Source organism: Periplaneta americana, chromosome 3 (genome assembly GCF_040183065.1).
Source record: "Periplaneta americana isolate PAMFEO1 chromosome 3, P.americana_PAMFEO1_priV1, whole genome shotgun sequence".
In the NCBI taxonomy this organism is placed as follows: domain Eukaryota; kingdom Metazoa; phylum Arthropoda; class Insecta; order Blattodea; family Blattidae; genus Periplaneta; species Periplaneta americana.
In genome coordinates, this window is record NC_091119.1 from 200,157,997 (window position 1) to 200,183,621 (window position 25,625).

The following is a 25,625-nucleotide window of genomic DNA, read 5'->3' on the forward strand; positions in this document are numbered from 1 at the left end:
CTCGCGTGGGCTGACGAAACGCCAGAGACCCACATCGAGTGCACACAATCTCTGTGTGACTTTGAATTGTGGTTTTCTGTTAACGTACACAGTGACGTATATATTATGCAAATCTAGTCTTTCAGGTGAAGCTCCCTGTAAAGCAGATTTGAATAATTCCAAGGGAAAAATTGTTCCTGGGCCGGGTATCGATCCCGGGGCCTCTGGTTGAACGTACCAGCGCTCTACCACTGAGCTACCCGGGAACTCCACCCGACACCGTCTCAACTTTTCCCTTTATATCCACACAACTCGCGTGGGCTGACGAAACGCCAGAGACCCACTTCGAGTGCACACAATCTCTGTGTGACTTGGAATTGTGGTTTTCTGTTAACGTACACAGTGACGTATATATTATGCAAATCTAGTCTTTCAGGTGAAGCTCCCTGTAAAGCAGATTTGAATAATTCCAAGGGAAAAATTGTTACGGGGCCGGGTATTGAAACCGTGAATAGTTTTTATAAGAGACTTCTGCAGAGTTGAGACAGAAAACGTTACTAATAAACCATGCATAAGCGATGGATTTATAAACAGGCTGTAACTATACATGGGAATTGCTTTGCAGTAGTTATATACACGAAATCCCTTGTTTAAGCGTTGTATATAGAGAAAAATGGCTGCTCATCTAACAGCTGTTCGTATCGACTGTCATTTTATGATGATCGTTGCCTAGTAACCACAGAAGAACAAAACAAAGAGCATAGAATAATTAGAATAATATTGCTGTAGCTTGTACTCTTTGACCAAAATATAGTATGTAATCGATCAGAGCCAGTTGCACTATCGACATATAACACGGCACACTAGAGTGCTCTACCGGATGCAATAGAGAACCTCAGATATTCTATTACCTTTCGTAATGAAGTAATGACGAAACTATGACGTAGCGTGTAACAGTTATACTGTTATACACGACGTATGTAATGATTATTAGTAAGGAATTTACACACGACTTATAAACGAGCTACTCATTGTATAAGTATAAGACAGTTAAACGTCTGTATATAGAGTTTTTATTAGTAAGACCGTTTGTGTACAAACTCTGACTACGATTGTGTAAAAGGAACTACCCATTTATACGGGGTGATTTAAGACAAAAATAGTAACTTCTCTCCTATCTAACAGATTTTTATGAAAAATTGTACGGAAGTTACACGTAGGATATATTTTTTGTATACAAACTGTATTTACGGTTCCAAAAGAGGAAGTATCCCTTTACAGGGGGTCCATTTACACAAGATTAACTTCTCTCCTACATAACAGATTTTATGAACGTTCTACAGGAGTTACAGGTAGCATATAAGTTACCGTACTTTTTGTGTACAAATTCTGGTTACATCTGTATGCTACCTTTAGACCTAGTAGTTGTACAAAGTTGCATAAAATTATATTATATAGGAGAGAAGTTGTTAATTTTGTCTAAATGCACCCACTATAAAGGGGTAGTTCCTCTTATAAAACATAATCAGACTTTGTAGATGAAAAATATATACTTCTGTATAAAGTTTCATAAAATATGTTAGATAGGACAGAATTTATTAATTTTGTTTAAATGCATCCCTAAAAGTAGTTCCACTTATGAACCGTAAGTACAGTTTGTGCACAAAAAAAGATATGCTACCTGTAACTTCCGTACATTGTTTCATAACAATGCGTTAGACTGCAGAGAAGTTATTAATTCTGTCTAAATGCACTCGCTATAAAGGGGTAGCTTTTCTTGTGCAAACGTAATCAGAGTTTGTACACAAATCATATGTGCCAGCTGTATGGCATATATTAAGTTTCATAACAATGCGTTAGACTGCAGAGAAGTTATTAATTTTGTCCAGCTAATGATTTTCTTTGACCCTGTTGACCCTCTACAGGGCTTTAATTTATTTTGTGTTTGTCAGTGTTTGTATTTCTTTTATATTTATGTGTGCTATCTGGGAGGATGGAAGAGAAGGCCTTATGGCCTTAATCGTGCCAGATTAAATAAATAAATAAACTAACTAAATAAAAAACTTCTGAATCATACCATTAAGGTATTCATGATCCTTTTGAGTAGACATCTTCAATTATTGAGAAATGTTTTTTCAAACTTTTGCTGATTCATTGATGAACCAATACTAAGTGTTCTATGGAGAAAAAATTAAAAAAATATATATATATATATATATATATATATATATATATATATATATATATATTGAGAAGCAGCACAAAAATTATTTTACGATATAAATTTACATTTTTTATAATTCTAACTTATTAATGAATTATTTTAAATTGATTTTCTTTGATTCAGAACATTCCTAAATATGTGTTGAATGTTTGGAACCTCAAAAAGTTGTGCAGTATACATTTTGAATGTGAATTTTTCATTTTTCTTTTTCTTTTTCTTTTTCTTTTAGCGAGGGTGATTTTTTTTAAATATTTTTTTATTTATTTCACAAAATTTTTGGTTATGCAATTTTTCTAAATTTTATTCGATTCAGAACACAGGGTATTTAATTTCCTTTAATTTGATATATGGCACAGTCATTTAAGATCCTATTTTATGGGCGTTATTATTTTTGGAAATAAACAAATCAATAAAAGAGAAAACGAGAAACAAACTTTGAATAGATAAAGAACATTGCCATCTAGTGGAAAAAATAGTAACTTTATAATATGAGAAAAATTTCTTCCAAACTAATATCGCCAAATTTAACTTATTTGTCACAGAAAAAAACCTGAAAATGACAGTCGTACACTTGCAGACAGCAACTTCTGGTTGAAGGAATGACTGCTTCCGGTTAGAAAAATGCTAACAATCGACAATTGAAGCAAGATATATGTAAACTATACAGGGTGTTTCCGGGCTACTGTTACAAACTTTCAGGGATGATGGGGAAGGGCACATGTATCAATTTGAGATAAGGAACCCTGGTCCGGAAATGACTGAGTCGAAAGTTATAAGCAAAAATAGTTGTGTGGGAATGGAATTGTAATTTTCCACCACGTGCCCTCCTTCCCTGATCCTTTGGAACAGTCGTGAAAAGATGGTATGGGTCGGATGTCTCCTACGTGGGTACTTGTTCCGATACAATCTGTGAGCCTGTCTACTGTTCCCATTGGCTCAACCGTATTCGAAAATCAGGTCTGCTTTTTCCGCTCTCGTGTACTCCTCCATTTCACTAGGACTGATCGACTGGACACTGCAACTTGTATACATACACTGCTGTCTACAGACGTGCATATCAGGACCGACCATGTCCGTTACACATTTCGCTATCTGCATTGCTTTAGTGTAGTTTCCTGTCCCCATCCCTCAGACAGCGCACTGAATGGAATACTGTAAGTAGACAACGTAAACAACGTCAGATGAATACAGTATGTGTAAGATGTACAGATAAATATACATAAATAAGGTTTACAGAGGAATAAAATTATTTCATTTCCACATAACTATTTTTGCTTGTAATTTTCAACTCGGTCATTTTCGAACCAGGGTTCCTTGTCCCAAATTGATACATGTGCCCTTCCCCATCATCCCTGAAAGTTTGTAACACTAGTCCGGAAACACCCTGCATATATTTGTAAAGTAGAAATAGCAAGGAATCAGAAAATATCAGAATTGAGGAACTCAAAATTTTGACCAAAACAGTCATTTAAAGGGTCATGAATACCTTAAGTATATCGATTTAAATAAATTTAAAGCAATTAAATATTATAATTTTTTCTGTTGCGGGCTGAAGATCTATATCCCCTCTTGTGTTTGTATATAATTTTCATAATTATCATAGAATATTACATTAAAATTACCTTCTTACCTGGAGAATAAAGATAGTAAGAGCTAGGTACATCAAATAAATAAAAATGAATTTATAATTGTACATTGAAAGAAGAATTGGAAATTTATCTTTTGAAGAGGTGGAGAAGTTCAAATATCTGAGAGCAACAGTAACAAATATAAATGATACTCGGGAAGAAATTAAACACAGAATAAATATGGGAAATGCCTGTTATTATTCGGTTGTGAAACTTTTATCATCCAGTCTGCTGTCAAAAAATGTGAAAGTTAGAATTTATAAAACAGTTATATTACCGGTTGTTCTGTATGGTTGTGAAACTTGGACTCTCACTTTGAGAGAGGAACAGGGATTAAGGGTGTTTGTGAATAAGGTTCTTAGGAAAATATTTAGGAATAAGAGGGATAAAGTTACAGGAGAATGGAGAAAGTTACACAACACAGAACTGCACGCATTGTATTCTTCACCTGACATAATTAGGAACATTAAATCCAGACGTTTGAGATGGGCAGGGCATGTAGCACGTATTGGCGAATCCAGAAATGCGTATAGAGTGTTAGTTGGGAGGCCGGAGGGAAAAAGACCTTTAGGGAGGCGAAGACGTAGATGGGAAGATAATATTAAAATGGATTTGAGGGAGGTGGGATATGATGATAGAGAATGGATTAATCTTGCTCAGGATAAGGACCTATGGCGGGCTTATGTGAGGGCGGCAATGAACCTCCGGGTTCCTTAAAAGCCAGTAAGTAAGTACATTGAAAGAAGGCTATTGCTCTAACTACACATAATTAAATGTTGAAATTAATTAACATGTATTAGGTTGTTAATAGGCCTAATTATAGGTTCGCATTGAATTCTGTGAAAAAAAATCTAGACAACCTAAACTTCGTGAAGTTTGACTTCACATTCTTTCAGCCCAAAGAACATATTATGCGTCTATTTTAATGAAGTAAAACTGACAGCGATGAATGTGTGAATATTCAAAACAAAATTTAATATACTGCCCGTCGCGTGTTAATTAATCTGTTCAGTTGTACAGCATTCTTCAGTTGCGGCTGGAATGTAGACAATGAAATAGCTCATAATATCGTGTGGAGATTTCGTCCCAGGATTTTTTCCATCTGCATTCATAAACGACATAAACTGAAAGAATAAACGTGTGGGATCAGTGTTCAGCATGCGAGAAAATCTTATTCATCTTCCCGTCACTGAAACACGCGTTCTCTTTGTACTTGCGTTATTAGGTATATATTATATTATACAGGGTGTATCAGAAATACGGCTATACGTTTGATTGCGTAGCATCGTTAAATAACCGAATTAAAACAGAAATAACAGACAGGTCTACACGATGGTGAGCCACCAAAGCAAACAGACATGCTGTCTTAAAAACAATATCATGTTTGAAACAAAATTTTATGTCTATAACCCAGGTCACTTACAACAATACTAACAAAGTCACTTTATTGCCTCAACTGTTCGCCATTCTCATCCAAGCATAATCGGCAACGTTTTTGGGAAGTCATTCATTGATTTACGTTACACGTCTATTGCAATAACATGAATTTCTTCCTCAATTGCTATTTTCAGCGTGTCGTCTTCTGGTATCCGGTTTCGACTATCTGTCGAATACAAAAAAAATATGACTATTAGACGACATAATGCAGACTTACAATTCAAGGTGAAATCATATCTGCAACTACAGATATGAATGGTTATTAGAGGAGAAAAATTCGCTCCGGCGTCGGGGATCGAATCCGGGTCCTTGGTTTTATGTACCTACTGCTCTAACTGCTGCTACGCCGAAGTTCAATCCACAATAACCATTGTTACCATAACAGATATATTCTGTAGGACCAAAACATTAATCTTTACGTAGATTCTTCGCCCAACAGTGCATAATACTGTGGAATCCCGACCACCAAGTCACTCAATTGAGTGCACTCCTTGCGTAATGGCAGTTGAGTTAATGTGTCAACATATGTCGAACTTGGAGTCAGGCCACAAAGGGAAAAACACTAGAGGAGAATGATTCGATCCGGTGCTCTGGATTGAACTTCGGCGTAGCTCTGTGGGTAGAGCACTTGGTACGTAGAACCAAGGACCTGGGTTTGATCCCCGGCGCCGGAGCGAATTTTTCTCCTCTAATAACCATTGTTACCATAACAGATATATTCTGTAGGACCAAAAAATTAATGTTTACGTATAGATATGAAATATTTCTTCGTAATAATGAGGCATGTTTGAATTCTGTTAGTCAAGGGTCGTGAAATACTGCACACACTTCCTGCGTTATAAACTTTCCTCTGGAGTCATTACAACTTGAACTCCGGTAGAACTTCACAACTTGAAACGCTAAGCAATAGTTGTTCTGTTTCTAAGTTTTCTCATTTGACTAATTCTCGGCCTTGAGACCTCGAACATTGCTGCGTACTGAATAATTATTGTAACATGTGAATATTTTATTAGCATTGATCCACTTTCGTTTTACTTGTGTTATAGTTTACTCCATGTGTAATATACCGGGTGGTCCAGTAATCATTGGCAAATTAAATGCTGCGAAATGTTGCAAAAATACGTTGTTCAGAGAATGAAAACTCACGTAGTGAGAATACTTTGCGTAAAAGGGTAGCGTTAAATGGACGCCAGAATTGGTACGATGGACTCGTCAATTTTACGAACAGAAGGAATTTTTCTGTATATAGGGCGTCCCTCCATATAATTTTCATTATAATGCTTGTAATATGCCTGGTGATCAGTGTTAATATGAAGGAAAATGTTATATAATTAAAGTTCATATAATAAAGTTATAGTCCACACCTGTGGAGTAAAGGCTGGTTCACAATAAGCCGGGAACGGAAACTACAACGAGAACGAAAACGGAAATAATGTTAAAATAAATGTATTTAAGTGGGAGCGTTCACAAATAACTATTCTGAATGCTCATATTCAAAAACACATATTTTAACATTATTTCCGTTCTCGTTTCTGTTTCCGGTTTATTGTGAACCAGCCTTAACGGTTAGAGCGTCTAGCCGCGAAAGCAGGTGGCCCAGGTTCGATTCCCGGTCGGTACAAGTTACCTGGTTGAGGTTTTTTCCGGGGTTTTCCCTCAACCCAATATGAAAAAATGCTGGGTAACTTTCGGTGTTGGACCCCGGACTCATTTCACCGGGATTATTATCTTCATCTCATTCAGACGCTAAATAACCTAAGATGTTGATAAAGCGTCGTAAAATAACCTACTAAAAATGAAAAATAAAGTTATACAATTAAAAGTTACACTTATTAACATCGAATAATAGCAGGCATTTCCCATATTTATTCTGCGTTTAGTTTACTGCCGAATGCAATTTATATTTGTTACTGTTGCTCCAAGATATTTTAATTTTCCATCTCTTCAAAGGATACATTTCCAACTTTTATATTTCCATTTCGTACAATATTCTCGTCACGAGACATAATCATATACTTTGTCTTTTCGGGATTTACTTCCAAATCTATCTCTTTACTTGCTTCCAGTAAAATTCCCGTGTTTTCTCTAATCGTTTGTGGATTTTTTCCTAACATATTCATGTCGTCTGCATAGACAAGCAGCTGATGTAACCCGTTCAATTCCAAACCCTCTCTGTTGTCCTGGACTTTCCTAATGGCATACTCTAGAGCAAAGTTAAAAAGTAAAGGTGATAGTGCATCTCCTTGCTTTAGCCCACAGTGAATTGGAAAAGTATCAGACAGAAACTGTCCTATACGGACTCTGCTGTACGTTTCACTAAGACTCTTTTTAATTAATCGATCTAGCTTTTTAGGAATATCAAATTCATTAAGAATGTTATATAAAACTACTCAACTTAATCGAGTCATATGCCTTTTTGAAATCAATGAATAACTGATGTGCTGGGTGCCCTATCATCATTATTAATATTTTTACTATTGATTAAATGGCGATCTTACTTGTGTTAATTATGTCAGCATGTGCGGCTTACTACACCCAAACAGAAGGGTTGCCAATGGGATGACCCATATCCAGCATACTAGCAGAGATATTTTTACACAGTATAGAACAAACATACATACTCAACAATGAACACAACAAATATGCAAACAACATAATATACTGGCACAGATACGTAGACGACATACTCATACTATACAAAGGAAACAAAAGACAAATACACGAAATACACCAATACATAAACAAAATACACCCAAAACTTCAATACACACTGGAACTTGAAAACAATAACTCCATAAATTTCCTAGACATCACCATAACAAAAGTTGACAACAAACACACCTTCAAAATATACAGAAAACAACCACCACCACCACACATACACAACACATCTAACCACCCCACACAACACAAACATGCTGCATTCAGGACAATGGTACACAGATTACTCAACATACCCATGAACCAACAACACTACAATGAAGAAGTGAACACAATCAAATACATAGCACAAGAAAATGGTTACAACCCAAACATAATAGACAACATCATAAGGAAGACAAAACAAAAACTTAACAAACACAAAAACACACAAAACACAACACATACACAAGAACACAAGAAATACATCACACTAACATACGAAAACAAAAACACACACAAGATCGCATCCTCATTCAGAAAACAGAAATACAACATAGCATACAGAACAGAAAACACACTACAAAGACATCTCAACACACAAACAAATACAACCACAGAGGCGTATACAAACTCACATGCAATAGTTGCGACAGTTTCTACATTGGACAGACAGGCAGATCATTCCAAACTCGATACAAAGAACACATTAAAGCAATAACCAGAGGACACAATACATCTACATATGCCGAACACATAACCAATGCTAACCACACATACAATAACATAAATACAGACATTGAAATCCTACACATCCAACCCAAAAACCAAAAACTCAACACACTAGAACAATATGAAGTATACAGACACACTAAAACACACCCTGATCAAATTCTCAACACACAGGTCAATTTCAGAACACACACACACTATTTGACACAACTCTTCATCACACGAACGCACCCACACAACAGGCAGCTAAGTTGAGATGGCGCAGAGACACAGAAGCCTCTGAGGATGGTGTCAAGTAGCACCGAAACAGCTGTAAGCCGCACATGCTTACACAATTAACACGAGTAAGATCGCCATTTAATCAATTGTTTATATTCAAGTGTTAAAAGTAGTGTACGAAAGATTCAACATGGTATAATTAAATGTTACATATTAAATGTCTATTGAATTAACGGAGGGGAATAGCTCACTAATGTTACTTGACATCGCAGTTGGGAAAACCGCGGAGAAAAAAATGGCCATAAACTTCATTAAGATATCCAATCATGGGTATAATGAAGCGATGTTAAGAGTATCTCATATCGAGAAACAAACCAGACTCTGGCTGGTTTTGGCTTATGGCAGTAAACTGTAAACTGTTATAAAAGTAGATGAGGCGAGTCTTGCATAGCTGCAGAGATGGAGTTTATGAGAAGAAAGGTTAAATCAGCGATGCCCAACCTTAACCGCAAGAGGAGTCGGCGGATTTACCTCCACCCTCTCTTTACGAAGCTACTACGCATTCATGTACTCATGACGTCACAAACTTCTCTTATTACAGTGGCGGCTTCAGTTAATTTCAATGTCATTATTTTGTGATGGAAAGAAAATCAAATAAGCATCTTGAACACCTTTTCTGTTAGTGGCTTTGTTGGCACTGTTTACTTCCAACCAGTTCGTCAATGTTTGCCGCAAAGGCTGAACAACAGAGTCTTAAAAGGTGAACCAAATGTTCGTGCCCTATTCTGTTACGAGATTGGCTTTTTATTTGATTCATTCTCGAGAACATCTGCTCGCAGATATATGTAGAACCAAAGATTGTCATTAAATTCGCAGCAAACATTCGCAATCTGGGAAATGTTTCCCTGGGTAAAGATTTAAACAAATCCCAACCTTCTTTCTGAGAACATTTCGTGGCTGTAGAATTCTGCAAAGCAACTAGTTCCATTTGCAGATCATGCGGAGCATCTTTGCAAGCAAAATTGAACGGGTTGTTAAAAAGACTAATTTTCGCCTCTATTGTTTTCAAGTCTCGAAATTTGGACTCATTCATTCATTCATTTATTTTATTCCATAGATCTTACATGAGCAATGAAGCTTTAAGATGTGGAACATGTCAACATTTTACAATATTACAATTACAATTTTTTAAAATTTTTATAGTTTTACAATTTAGTAATTTTCTACAATTTTTACAATGTTGTACAATTTTTTTACATTTTGGCGAGATGTAGTGAGATGAAATGAGGTCCGAGGATTCGCCAAAATATTACCCGGCATTTGCCTTTTCGGTGGGGGAAACCTCGGAAAAAACCCAACCAGGTAATCAAATCAAAGGGGGTAATCAAATCAAAGGTGTTGATGCCAAGGACTCGCCATAGACCATCCGGCTTCAGTCCCACGGCTGTGGAAAACCTCGGAAGAAACCAAAGTCCAAAGGGGGATCCAACCCAAGCCCGAACGCAGCTCCGGAACAGCAGCCCAGCGAGTCTGCCGACTGAGCTACATCGATGGCTCTACTAAAAGTATACAATACATAGCCAATCAGATTATTAAATTTACAAACGCAAGCGATCATTCATCAGTTGAGCTATATTATAATACAAAACAATTTAATTAAATTTAAGGCATAAACAATTCAACCAGTTGTGATATACAGAAATTGATAATACATATCATGCAAACTACTTCAAATTACAAACACAAACAATTTATCAGTAGAGCTATATAGATTACTATTCAATTTAAAGCATATACAATTCATCGGCCAAAACTATACAAATATATACAATACAAAGTAGCATACTTTCATTAAGCTATACAAATTTGTGCAATTAATATCAAGTAGATTAATTCAATTTATAATCATAAACAATTCATCAGTTGAGCTATACATATTACCATTCAATTTACAGTAGGTCTATATACAATTCATCAGTAGAGCTACACAGACTAGTAATCATTTTAAGAACATATACAATTCATCAGCCAAACTATACAAACATATACAATCAAATTAGTTCAATTTACAAACTTATTTTCGTTAAGCTATACAATTCATATGAAGTAGATCAATTCAATTTATAAGCTTAAACAATTCATCAGTTGACCTATACAGTATACTATTCAATTTACAGTACATACAATTCATCAGTTATGCTAAACAAAAAATACAATACATAGTAAACAGATTGTCAATATAAAAACATATTTTAGTTGAGCTATATAAAATTGTACATGTCATTTAAGCAGAATAATTCAATTCACAAGCATAAACAATTCATCAATTGTGTAAAGTGTCATATAGTTCCTTTATAATTGTTACATATTTTTCTAACAGAGTGACATTTATTGTAAAAATTGATTCCAAGGAATGAAAATGATATAAGTCGCCAGTTTCCAGTTGACTTTGCCATACTGTTAATTTTGTCATAAATGTATTCACTGCGTTAGATAAACCAATTACGTTTTTATCTTTCCCCTGCAAACTCATATTTAGGATATCAAGGTGATGAAATAGATCGGTCGAAAAAGCCAGGTCACACAGCCATTCTTCTTGAGTTAGTTCTGGAACTTCATGACCCTACAAATAATAAATATTATAAATTATAACAAACCAGTTATATTTTAGGGGTACGTTATAATGGATACTAAATATGAGTATTTTACATTTTTATGCTTACTTGTTTTTTCATGAAGTTATTTTCGAAGTGCCGTTTAATATTATATCGTGAAACCCACGATAAATGAGTTTTGCAAATAAGACACTTGACCGTCGTTTCCTCTGCAACACAAAAATATTCTTCCTCCCACTCTTTCTGGAAAATGGTATGTTTGGTTGCCTTGGAACCTGCCATTACAGTCAGCCGCCCCTGAGTGAATAAAATTAGGGGAAGTGGTTCATCCACGATCATGCCTCCAAACGAAGGAGGTGGGGTAAAGCCACGCTGTGACGTCATTAGCTCTTATGAGAAGGGGTTGGGCATCGCTGGCCGCTAAATGTACACAAGCTATTACAACAGAAACGAATATGTACTGAATGAAAGTACAGGCGATTGTAGATGTCTAGGAATACAAGACAAAATGGAAGCAATGTCTAGGAATAACTGAAGTAGGAAAATTGCCAAAAGAAGTAGTGAAATATATTCGAAGAAGAAGGCGATATTTTGGGAAGACTTAGGAGAGATGGTGCGTGACCGTAACGGGCCAATGAAGAGTCTAATACTTCAGGGATGACAGTGTTTAGGGATCGGATTTCTACGACGCCATATTTTTCCTTTCTGGGAAAAGGGTTGGAAAGGCGACGCGTGTTTTTTTGTAAGTCGTAGGAATCGACAGTATGCACGCACGATGCGAGGGAACTTGCAGACGGCTAAGGAAGCTTGTATCAAATGTTACAATGTAGCCTACATGGAGTAGGGAATCAATTTTAACTGTCGAAAATTGATCCTGTTGAGAGAAACATGATAAGAAATCTCGTATGTTTTCGAAAACGTAAGACACTTTATATTTCTTGAAAATATTGTAAAAATGCTACAGGATTAAAATAGTATATTACGATTTAAGGTTATAAATATAGACGCATCATTGAAGGATGGCAAAGTATTTTAACAGAACATTTTATAGTCGGCAAAGAGAGCATAGATAGGCCTACTCTTTTGTTTGCCGATGATCAAGTGATTTTCAGTAATTCAGAGAACGGTTTGCAAATAGCAACAAATAAGTTATTAAGAGTTATTAAAGATTATAATCTTAAAATATCCTTAACAAAAACTAAAGCAATAGGCTTTCTGGGGACTAGGCATCTAATTACCAAAATAGTAATAGAGGATAAAATTATTGAGCAGGTGAGTAGTTTCAGTTATTTGGGTTGCAACGCATCCTATTGCGAAAATAACGATGTTAACAACAAAATCAATAAATTCCAGAGAATGTGCGGTACAATAAAAAGAACTTTATCCCGGAAAACACTAAAAAAAGACCCAACTAAAATTCTATAAAGTAATGACAGTCCCTGTTCTTATGTATGGCAGTGAAAACTGGGCATTGACTCGATCAGAAAGAAGGAGGATAGAGGCTGCAGAGATGAGGTTTCTGAGATCAGTGGCAGGATACACTCTATTGGACCAGAAAAGAAGCACAGGCATAAGGACGGAACTGGGAATTTTCAAATTAAACGACAGATTAGCAAGACAAAAGAAAAACTGGAAGGAACATATATTAAGGATGAATGAAGACAGATTCCCAAAAAAATACTGAACTACAGACCGGAAGGAAGGAGGAATGTCGGAAGACCCCGCCATAGATGCGAGGACACTTTCCAAGAGGAAGGAACAGGCCACCAGGCCCAAACCTTGAAGATGATGATGATGATGATGATGATGAAGTGCTTTTACAAAATAATATAATATATAATATAATACTTTATTACCAGAACAAAGATAGGTAAAGTTTGAAAAAAGTGCAGATCATTTGTTTTTATCATCTCCCTAATATTTGTTTATTTTCATCACCTCCCGAGCATTTATTTCTTTGTTTTCCAACATTGTACTTTCAATAATATAATTGTTCAGTATGTGAGGACGGGTGTGAAGGAAGTGATGTGTAACATTTTCCAGACTGTTATGTTGAAGTATTTGTTCGAAAATATACAATGACATTTCAATTTTGCTCTTTTATTAGAGTACATATACTACTTCCTGATTACAAATGTTAAAAAACTGTTCAAAATTAAACATTTTTGTACTAAGAGTGTGATCTGTTCAATATGTGAGGACGGGTGTGAAGGAAGTGATGCGTAACATTTTCCAGACTGTTATGTTGAAGTAAATATACAATGACATTTCAATTTTTCTCTTTTATTAGAGTACATATACTACTTCCTGATTACAAATGTTAAAAAACTGTTCAAAATTAAACATTTTTGTACTAAGAGTGTGATCTGTTCAATATGTGAGGACGGGTGTGAAGGAAGTGATGTGTAACATTTTCCAGACTGTTATGTTGAAGTAAATGGTCGAAAATATACAATGACATTTCAATTTTGCTCTTTTATTAGAGTACATATACTACTTCCTGATTACAAATGTTAAAAAACTGTTCAAAATTAAACATTTTTGTACTAAGAGTGTGATCTGTTCAATATGTGAGGACTGGTGTGAAGGAAGTGATGCGTAACATTTTCCAGACTGTTGTGTTGAAGTATTTGTTCGAAAATATACAATGACATTTCAATTTTTCTTTTTTATTATAGTGCATAATAATTGAAGAGTCCACTGCAAGAATGATGGATGTCATTTGGAATACTTTTGCAGGAGAAGCAATTGAAAGTTTGAAATGCTTAGCGCTCAAAGCTTCACTGTGATTTTCCGATCATTACTGGACAATGACTATCAGTGTTAATGCCATATAACTCTGTATGTACATTCTATATGTCTCAAGCCATGCATTGACAGTCTTGGTTCATTTTCGACAAGAAAGTGACATCCATCATTCTTGCAGTGAACTCTTCATTTTTTGATGACAAATGAAGGGGTGAGAATGATATAGTTCCAAGCCACATAGACAAAATTTTATAGGAGAGCGTGTTAAAGGTTCAGAGTCCAATGCTACTAGGTGTGGTATCACAATTTCTTGGACGTATACTTACGTCATTTGTTGAGTAATTTCTATAATATTTTAATATTAGCTTCCTCATACGTGTAAGAAATGAACTCGTACAAAAAACCATTTTTGTTAAAAGTGTGGCTTCGGACTATCTTATTCTCACCCCTTCAAATGTTAAAAATTTGTTCAATATTAATCATTTTTCTAATAGTCACAAAATAGTATTATTTTCATCAGTGTTTGTATTTATTTTTTGTTTTTATATGTGCTATCTGGTAGGATGGAAGAGAAGGCCTTATGGCCTTAATCCTGTCAGATTAAATAAATAAATAAATAAATAAATAAATAAATAAATAAATAAATAAATAAATAAATAAATAAATAAATAAATAAATAAATAAATAAATAAATAAATAAATAGTTGGTACTGCATGTTATTCAAAATACCTTGGTATTGCTAGGGTTAAGAAATTTATTTATTTATTTATTTATTATTTATTATTTATTTATTTATTTATTTATTATTTTTTCTAATAATTGTAACATAAAATATAAAATATACAGAGAAACTTCAGCTCGCCCCTGAAAGAGTAGAACTCGTGCTCAGGGGCGGATTCCTGAATTGAAATTAATAATTATACAATACAATTATAATTAATAATTATACAATACAATTTGCAATTATAGTATATAAATTTAAATTTACAATTTTTCAATTTTTATGAAATCCATACATAACTTTTTAAATTTAATACTAGAACTATTAGAATTGACAAGATTAGGATATTTAAATATAAATTTGTTATATATTCTTGGGCCTAAATTACTACTATGATTAAATACTGTAACAGTGTTGCATTTTGGTTCAAACAATCTTAAAGAATTCATACCTTTTGTTTCATAACTATGAGAATACAATTCAAAATTATTTCGATTTTTATGTATGAATTTTATTAATACAATATAATAAATTTGTCTTACATTAAGTACATTAAAGTCTAGAAACAAATTTTGAGATGGAAAATCAATTGGTTTATGAAGATATATTTTAATTATTTTCTTCTGTAATAAATAAAGTGGATTAAAATTGGATTTAAATGAGCTACCCCATCCTATAATTCCATACATAATTATCGATTGAAATAAAGTTAAATATATTGTACGTAATAAATTTATTGACAAGTAATTCCTCAATAAAACAAAATAATATACTATTTTACGTAATTTATTACAAAGGTAATTAATGTGTTGGTTCCATTTTAAATGATTATCGAAAATTATGCCTAAATACTTAACTTCAGAGGACTCTTTAATAATCGGACATTTAAACTGTATAAGACAACAATCAGAATTATGTAATTTAATACTTAATATACTGTAGATGTAGGAAGTTTGTTACATTTTTCGGATAATGAGAATGGAATAATTATGGTTTTATTTTCGTTGATAGAAAGATAATCTATGTCAAACCATTTTTTTTATTAATTTAAGTCCATTATTTGAATTATTATATGCATCATACCAGGTTTTTCCACCAAAAAGTAAAACTGTGTCATCTGCATAAGAATAGTGAACACCATTGTATTGTTGTAAGTCAATTTTTAATAAGTCATTAATATATATTAAAAACTAGCCGTACCCGTGCGCTCCGCTGCACCTGTTAGAAATAAATATAAAGTAATTACATAATTAAAATAGGACATTTGATCCAGGCAACATTCGTGTTTGATAGAAGGATAAATCGTTTAATATGTTACTTAATTTAAATTGTATTCAAATAATTAAAATGCGATCATTTTGGTCCAGAAAGCACTCATTTGGTGCCATGAGAATTCCTTTAACATGTTTCTTAATTATTACATGCAACCATAGTTTAATTAACATTGACATCATTTAGATTTAATGTGTATACTTTATTTTACTTGTTATATGTTTCCATTGAATTATGATAATAACTTAATTTTAACCCTTCTTTTCCACGTATTCAGTAAATGACGTTTGGCCCACTAAGGTTCTGAACCCTCCAAATAACTTAAATTATATTATATGATATTACATATTATATTATATTGTATTGTATTATATTATATTATATCATATTATATCATATCAGAAGTTACTGTAATAACATAGCATTATGTCCATCTAGAGAAACTACACTTTCCAATGGTGAATTAATAATTAATTATACAAATCGGTTAATTTAGCTTCCGATATTACTTCATAGAAACGCAGAAACATTATCTGTAGGCTATCTTTCGTAGCTTTCGATTGTTGCTGTCCAAGGCCCCTTATAGACGAAGTCATTTGTTTTTTAATTCATTACACGGCCTTAGATGGCAGTTATTTTAATTTTAAAACTAATTTATCTCATTAAATATCAGTCCTATCAAAATTTTTCAAGGAATAAAACTTATCGCAATTATTTTTAAAGAAACTTTTATTATGTAACATTTTTCACAAAAATCAATAATAAGCGAGATATTTCGATTTATTTAATTCAGGCCCCCTTATAACCCCCCTTTTAAATAATGTATTTTGAATGCCATATAGCCTAAAATCTATGTTACAACGAACTTAATTTATATTCCAATTTTCATCGAAATCCGTTCATCCATTATCGCGTGAAAAGGTAACAAACATACAGACAGACAGTCAGACAGGCAGATAGACAGACAGACAGACAGACGTACAAACAAAAATGTCAAAAAAGCGATTTTCGGTTTCAGGGTGGTTAATTATATATGTTAGGGCCAATTATTTTTGGAAAATCGAAAATTACCAGAAAAATTTCGGCTACAGATTTATTATTAGTATAGATAGAATAGTGGAAAGCATTTGTTAAATGATGTGTAATAATTGTTTCAGGGTGGAAGCCACGCCCACTTTCGCCTGCAATTTACACATCGCAGGGCGATGTTTTCAGAACGGAGCGTCGCGGGAAGTTTATTGCACGTAGCACGCGCTGCTTCCAGCAGCAACTAGTGCAGCACCGGCAGTCCATGCGCCCACGAGGCAAGTTTGTTGTAACCCCTTCCTGCAAGTTCAGTAACTCGTCTGCTAGCCAGGGGATGAGGAGGCGTCAACACCACCGCTTCCATCTGCAGGGTTCCAGCAGCGAGATTCACTTGTCCACGCGGTACCAGTCTCTCTGACAGCTCCAGTGATATGGACCTACTGAGACTTGCCTAGTCGTAGTGCATTTTTATAGACAGCGTTTTTCTATAAGTCGCGATACTTTATCTATTTACTATTGCTGAACGATACTTGTGTAAAATATTAACCTAAAAACCATCAAATTATTAATAATAAATAATATATAAAACAATTTTCCCATATTGAAATAACCATCAAATCTGAACACTTAAAAACTATTAAAATAATATAGTGTAAGATTTATTTCTAACGAATTATTCAGAGTGAAAACATTTTTGTATATTCTTAACTAATAAAACAGTGTTTTCTAATCTTGATTTTTAGTGGTGTGTGGTTTCTAAGTGACGTAGGAAGTGAATGTATCAAAACTGTAGCCATTAAAAAGTGCGGTCAAATATATTTTCAGCACGAAACTTGGAACTTTCTCGCATTGATGCAGACATCATACGCTGCCACCAGAGGGCAGGCCTGAGCGGAATCACATGTGTGTGTATCAGTGAAATCGGCTCGCTCGTTTTATAAAACTGTTTTTCTCTAAATATCCGTGGCTTTTCCACCTTAGATATTAATAATTTAATCTTGTGTGTCTGTGTACGATCAAAGCTTTCATATTGATAAAACATCGAATATTAATTACATAAAAAATCAAATTTATCTTCTACAAAAGTGTTAATCATACAACAACCGACCATTTTGTAAGAGGAGGAAGACTAAATCAGTTTTTATTCAGTTCATAGAGTGTTAAGTGATATAAAAATGGGTTGCAACACAAGTAAAGAAGCTGTACAACCTGTTGACGAAAGCAATACCGGAGGAGGAGCAACGAACGACCAGAAACAAGGCGAAGAGAAGAAAGAACAAGTTGGCAACAATGCAACAAATGCAGTCCCTGAGATTGGTGAGTACAATCGCTTTATTGGAAACTAATTCATTGTGCGACCAATAGCGTCGTAGCCAAGAGTCATTGTTGCGTCATGGTTATGTTATTTCTGTTCAGGACGTCGAATGTATTTATTTTTTATTTATCAGAGCTTCCTCAAATTAGAGGCTGCCATTAGACAAAGCATACAAAACAATACAAGAACAAATAGAAGATGAGAGCTAAAAGAGTAAGAAAAAAGGCAAACAAATACACAAACAAACAATGGCAGTTTACAGAAGAAAAAAAAATCAAGTAAAGAATCAATGAAAGCTAAGAAGGAAAAAAAAAATGATAATGGTACATCAATTTTTTCTATACACTGAATTAGAGTCCATATAGGTGGTTCCGTAAAAGTTTGACTGACTCTCTAATTATGAGGAGGGCCAGTTCATTCAGAAAAGATTTGTGCAGTCCTAGGGTCTTACAGAATTGAGAAGAGAAGTTGGGTATCGTTCCTCTTGCTCCAAACATCAATCCCGTAACACCGATATCGTGAAGTTGGTATTTATCTTTATAATACGGGATGGTTGGAACGTAGATTGCTCGTTTCTCCTCATGTACGTCTTCGGGCTGTCCTTTGTACGTTTCAAACCTGATGGTGGGGTCGATTATCATACCCTGAGACAGGGATTCGCTAATGGCGATTATGTCAATTCGTCTGTTACTGCCATTGTCGGCGGTTCCGTGGACTTCTTCATAGACGGTGTATTTTAGTTTTCTAAGGGCATCGGCCAATTTAGTTCTAATTGCATGGTGCCTATGTATACGCAATGTTTCGCCATAAGGGCAGGCTCCCAGGACATGTCCAAGGGTTTCTATCTCACTGAGGCATCGCCTGCAGTGGTTGTCCTGAGACCTACCGGGTATGGCTCTTACAGCGCTTACGTTGGCAGTCATCTTGATAGCCTCCTTCCATTCACCGCTAGTCATTCCATCGGGCTTAGTTATCCATTTGTTAGAGGGAGTGAATTCACTGTACAGAATAACGCCTTTTCCTTTTGAGGTAAGTTGCACCATGCGTTGTACTCTCGCTGGCGTAATTCGGTCCTAATTTTTCTGGTGTTTATTACTCCACTCGTAGAAGTTAGGTGTTCAGTTTCATCGATTTGAAGTTTGTTCAAACAATGTTTAGCTTCCTCCATTAGACATCTAGTGTTGTTTATGTACATATTATTACACGTATTCAACTTCATGCAAGAGTTGACGTGTTGCAAGTAGGCTTCCCAACGTGCGCAGAAAATACCTAAGCATTTAAATTTTTTGTCGGAATACAACATATTGTCTGGAATATCTCCAGGAAGTTGTAGGATGTCTTTAATTGAGCTTTTAATAAGAAGATCTACATCTTTGAGGAACTTGACAGGTAGTTTATCGGGAGGGGTTGCTTGAAAAGGGTATACAAGCTTCGGACAAATGAAGGAAGAAACCACGTTGTATTTTTGGTAAGGCTGGAGCAAGGGTGAGGTGGTCAGACGTTCTGAGATCGGAGGGCTTCCATAGTTCTCGCGGAGTCGAAAACGGTTTCGTCATTGTATGTTACTCCAAGATATTTGACGGTTTCATTGATGTCTAATGCGGGCATTTCTGTAGTGGAATCGAGGTAAATAGAAGACGTATTAAGTTTGCCGTTTACAGATATCTCCATTTGAAAGACTTTTATTTTTTTGGTAAGCGATTTACGTATGTTAGTATTTACTTCAGAATATTACTTATTCTGAAAGAGACTGCATTTTTAAACGTTAAGAAAGCAATAACATTTATTCAGAAGTAGAGAATTTTTAGTTGTGTATCATATTTAATTCAATGTTACATTTTATATTGAATCTTCGATATCTTGCCACACCACACATGGAGTTGATGTCTGATTTGCGTTGCGGTATTTCGTGATCAAATGAAGGTGAGAGATGGAATAAACTTACGAATATACACGCGGCACATATTAAATTTTAAGGTACACATTTTTTAATTACGTAGTCCTACATATTTGTTTTCTGTATTTCTTAAAATAATGTTTATGTGCTATGCATTACCAAATGACAATGCGCCATATTAAATTTTAATTTACGTAATTATGAACTATGGAGTCAAAAAAATTTTTTTTTCGAATACAATCCACGCTATCTACTGTATATTCACATGGGTTTCGAGTGATTTATTAAAGAATGTATTCAAGATTTAGAAACATATCAAACAAATTATCCTTGCACCAAAAAGAGATGCTTCCTGGACGAAATAATCGCATTTCAATATTTTTGTGTGGGATATAATAACAATTGAACTTGTTAAAGTAATTATCCTTGCACCAAAATATTTGCTCCCTAGACCAAAATAATTGTATTTTAATTATTTAAATACTTACTTACTGGCTTTTAAGGAACCCGGAGGTTCATTGCCGCCCTCACATAAGCCCGCCATTGGTCCCTATCCTGAGCAAGATTAATCCAGTCTCTACCATCATATCCCACCTCCCTCAAATTAATTTTAATATTATCCTCCCATCTACGTCTCGGCCTCCCGAAAGGTTTTTTTCCCTCTGGCCGCCCAACTATAACTCTATATGCATTTCTGGATTCGCCCATACGTGCTACATGCCCTGCCCATCTCAAACGTCTGGATTTAATGTTCCTAATTATGTCAGGTGAAGAATACAATGCATGCAGTTCTGTGTTGTGTAACTTTCTCCATTCTCCTGTAACTTCATCCCTCTTAGCCCCAAATATTTAATTACTTAAATACAGTAAAAATAAATTAAGAAATATGTTAATCGAATTATCCTTGCACCAAAAACGGATGCTCCCTGGATCATATTATAGTATTTTAATTATTTAATTAGTTTATAATTTCACCTGGTATTTCATGAAGTTATGACTGAGATACCTTTTTTAATTGTTTTTATTTATAACATAATTAGTAGCTTTGCTAATTATCCAGTGTGGGGTGTTGTGCACTATACAGATCATTCATTCATTCATTGTGTTCTGCCCAAGGGCAGGTCTTTCACTGCAAACCCAGCATTCTTCAATCTTTCCTATTTTCTACCTTCATCTTTGTCTCCTCATATGATCCATATATCTTAATGTCGTCTACTATCTGATATCCTTTTCTACCCCGAACTCTTCTCCCGTTCACCATTCCTTCCAGTGCATATTTCAGTAGGCAGTTTCTTCTCAGCCAGTGACCCAACCAATTTCTTTTCCTCTTCCTGATCAGTTTCAGCATCATTCTTTCTTCACCCACTCTTTCCAACACAGCTTCATTTCGTATTCTGTCTGGCCATTTCACACGCTCCATTCTTCTCCATATCCACATTTTTTCAAATGCTTCTATTCGCTTCTCTTCCCTTCGTCGTAATGCCCATTTTTCTGCATCATACAATGCCACACTCCATACAAAGCACTTCACTAGTCTCTTCCTTAGTTCTTTTTCCAGAGGTCCGCAGAAAATGCTCCTTTTGCTATTAAAAGCTTCCGTAGCCATTGCTATCCTCCTTTTGACTTCCTGGCAGCAGCTCTACTGTCTCATTCAGAATTCGCAAGTTTAGCTTGTGTATTTTTTAGCTTGTGCTGCCAGCCAGGAAGTCAAAAGGAGGATAGCAATGGCAAAGGAAGCTGTTACATAAAAAGAAGAGACTAGCATATATAATTATGATCATTTGACCATAATGATGATAATAATAATAATAATAATAATAATAATAACTTGAAGCAAGTAAAGAGATAGGTTTGGAAGTAAATCCGAAAAGACAAAGTATATTATGATTATGTATCGTGACGAGAATATTATACGAAATAGAAATATAAAATTTGGAAATTTATCCTTTGCAGAGGTGGAAAAATTCAAATACCTGGGAGCAACAGTAACAAATATAAATGACACTCGGGAGGAAATTAAACACAGAATAAATATGGGAAATGCCTGTTATTATTCGGTTGATAAACTTTTATCATCCAGTCTGATGTCAAAAAATCTGAATATAAAACAGTTATATTACCGGTTGTTCTGTATGGTTGTGAAACTTGGACTCTCACTTTGAGAGAGGAACATAGGTTAAGGGTGTTTGAGAATAAGGTGCTTAGGAAAATATTTGGGGCTAAGCGGGATGAAGTTACAGGAGAATGGAGAAAGTTACACAACACAACTGCACGCATTGTATTCTTCACCTGACATAATTAGGAACATTAAATCCAGACGTTTGAGATGGGCAGGGCATGTAGCACGTATGGGTGAATGCAGAAATGCATATAGAGTGTTAGTTGGGAGGCCGGAGGGAAAAAGACCTTTAGGGAGGCCGAGACGTAGGTGGGAAGATAATATTAAAATGGTTTGAGGAAGGTAGGATATGATGACAGAGACTGGATTAATCTTGGTAGGGGATAGGGACCAATGGCGGGCTTATGCGAGGGCGGCAATGAACCTTCGGGTTCTTTAAAAGCCAGTAAGTGAGTAATAATAATAATAATAATAATAATAATAATAATAATAATAATAATTGTATGCGGATGACATGAATATGTTAGGAGAAAATCCACAAACGATTAGGGAAAACACGGGAATGTTACTGGAAGTAAGTAAAGAGATAGGTTTGGAAGTAAATCCCGAAAAGACAAAGTATATGATTATGTCTCGGAACGAGAATATTGTACGAAATGGAAATATAAAAAATGGAAATTTATCTTTTGAAGATTTGGAGAAGTTCAAATATCTTGGAGCAACAGTAACAAATATAAATGATACTCGGGAGGAAATTAAACACAGAATAAATATGAGAAATGCCTGTTATTATTCGGTTGAGAAGCTTTTATCATCCAGTCTGCTGTCAAACAATCTGAAAGTTAGAATTTATAAAACAGTTATATTACCGGTTGTTCTATATGGTTGTGAAACTTGGACTCTCACTTTGAGAGAGGAACATAGGTTAAGGGTGTTTGAGAATAAGGTGCTTAGGAAAATATTTGGGGCTAAGAGGGATGAAGTTACAGGAGAATGGAGAAAGTTACACAACACAGAACTGCACGCATTGTATTTTTCACCTGACATAATTAAGAACATTAAATCTAGACGTTTGAGATGGGCAGGATATGTAGCACGTATGGGCGAATCCAGAAATGCATATAGAGTGTTAGTTGGGCGGCCGGAGAGAAAAAGTCCTTTGGGGAGGCCGAGACGTAGATGGGGCGATAATATTAAAATGGTTTGAGGAAGGTGGGATATGATGATAGAGACTGGATTAATCTTGGTAGGGGATAGGGACCAATGGCGGGCTTATGTGAGGGCGGCAATGAACCTTCGGGTCCGTTAGAAACCAGTAAGTAATAATAATAATAATAATAATAATAATAATAATAATAATAATAATGGCTTTATTTAACCTAACTCAATCAGGAGTAAAACTTCGCTACAAAGGACGGTACAAGTGTACCAAATGTAGTACACAAAAAATTGAAAGAGATAATCATAATAATGTAAAGAATAAGCCAGTAGAAATCAAGCATATGTAGCACGTAGAGAGTGAGGAAAACCCCTAAATAAATGTGAATAATAAGTCAAAATGAGTGGGACATATTGATTCTGCAAATAACTGATTTTCATATTTTCACCGAAATTAACGTTTTCAGAATTGAAAAACAGCAATTACAGCCCTTATGTTCGACGGTGATGCACTCGATTTTATACCGGAGAGATGTATTACATTAGCTTTGCATAATGTACACGTGTATCGGTGCTGCATGTGACGACAAACAATCGGAAACGAGCGAGATCGGAGCAGCAGGTCCGATGGCCGCATTAATACGCTATTGACATCCACGCAGTGTTTTGTGCTGCCCAGCTCTCTACATAGGCTCCTGGAACCCGTTTCAAACGGGGGAGAGGGCAAGTGAACTGGGCACGACACAAGCGATGCATAGAGTATTCTTCTGTCTTAAAGACGGTTAAATTGGAGTGAAATTATGGACAAGATTTTTGGGTTTTAAAACTACAGTATTACGATTAAATTGCTGATGTAGGATATTTCCAACAGATTTAATCATTAATGTGTTGCTCGCCTAACATTCGGATGTGGTAGCCTATTACGGATTCCTTATTCGAAGGCTTGGCAACTATAAAAAATGAACATCAGGAAATCGACATTTCAATTACGTCTGTTTGCATAACATCACGAACTTTCGATAGCATTCTGCGCATGCTCAGCCCTTGCCCAAATTTTGTTTATGGCATACCATGATATACCATAATGGACTGTGCCATGGCATACCATGTCATACCATGGCATACCATGTCATACCATGATGGAATGTGCCATGGCATACCATGTCATACGATGATGGACTGTGCCATGGCATACCATGTTATACGATGTTGCACTGTGCCATGGCATACTTGTTATACGATATTGCACTGTGCCATGGCATACCATGTAATACGATATTTGAACTGTGCCATGGCATACCATGTCATACCATTCTGCACTGTACCATGGCATACCATGTCACACCATTCTGCACTCTACCATGGCATACCATGTTATACAATATTGCACTGTGCCATGGCAACCATGTTATACGATATTGCACTGTGCCATGGCATACCATGTCATACCATTCTGCACTGTGCCATGGCATACCATGTTATACGATATTGCACTGTACCATGGCATACCATGTCGTACCATTCTGCACTGTGCCATGGCATACCATGTCATACCATTCTGCACTGTGCCATGACATATCATGTCATAGCATTCTGCACTGTGCCATGGTATACCATGTCATACAATTCTACACTGCGCCATGGCATACCATGTCATACAATTCTGCACTGTGCCATGACATATCATGTCATAGCATTCTGCACTGTGCCATGGCATACCATGTCATACCATTCTGCACTGTGCCATGGCATACCATGTCATACCATTCTGCAATGTGCCATGGCATACCATGTCATACAATTCTGCACTGTGCCATGGCATACCATGTCATACCATTCTGCACTGTGCCATGGCATACCATGTCATACCATTCTGCACTGTGCCATGGCATAC

General features: G+C 35.4%; 1 long non-coding RNA gene across 1 annotated transcript in view; it reads left to right on the forward strand.

Annotated features, from left to right (window-relative positions):
- Positions 1-18,559, forward strand: part of LOC138697169 (uncharacterized) — a 47,452-nt gene extending 28,893 nt beyond the window's left edge. The window contains exon 3 of the long non-coding RNA XR_011331552.1: positions 17,374-18,559. This is a non-coding gene — a long non-coding RNA (uncharacterized lncRNA). The remainder of the gene's footprint in view (positions 1-17,373) is intronic.
- The last annotated feature ends 7,066 nt before the right edge of the window (positions 18,560-25,625 follow it).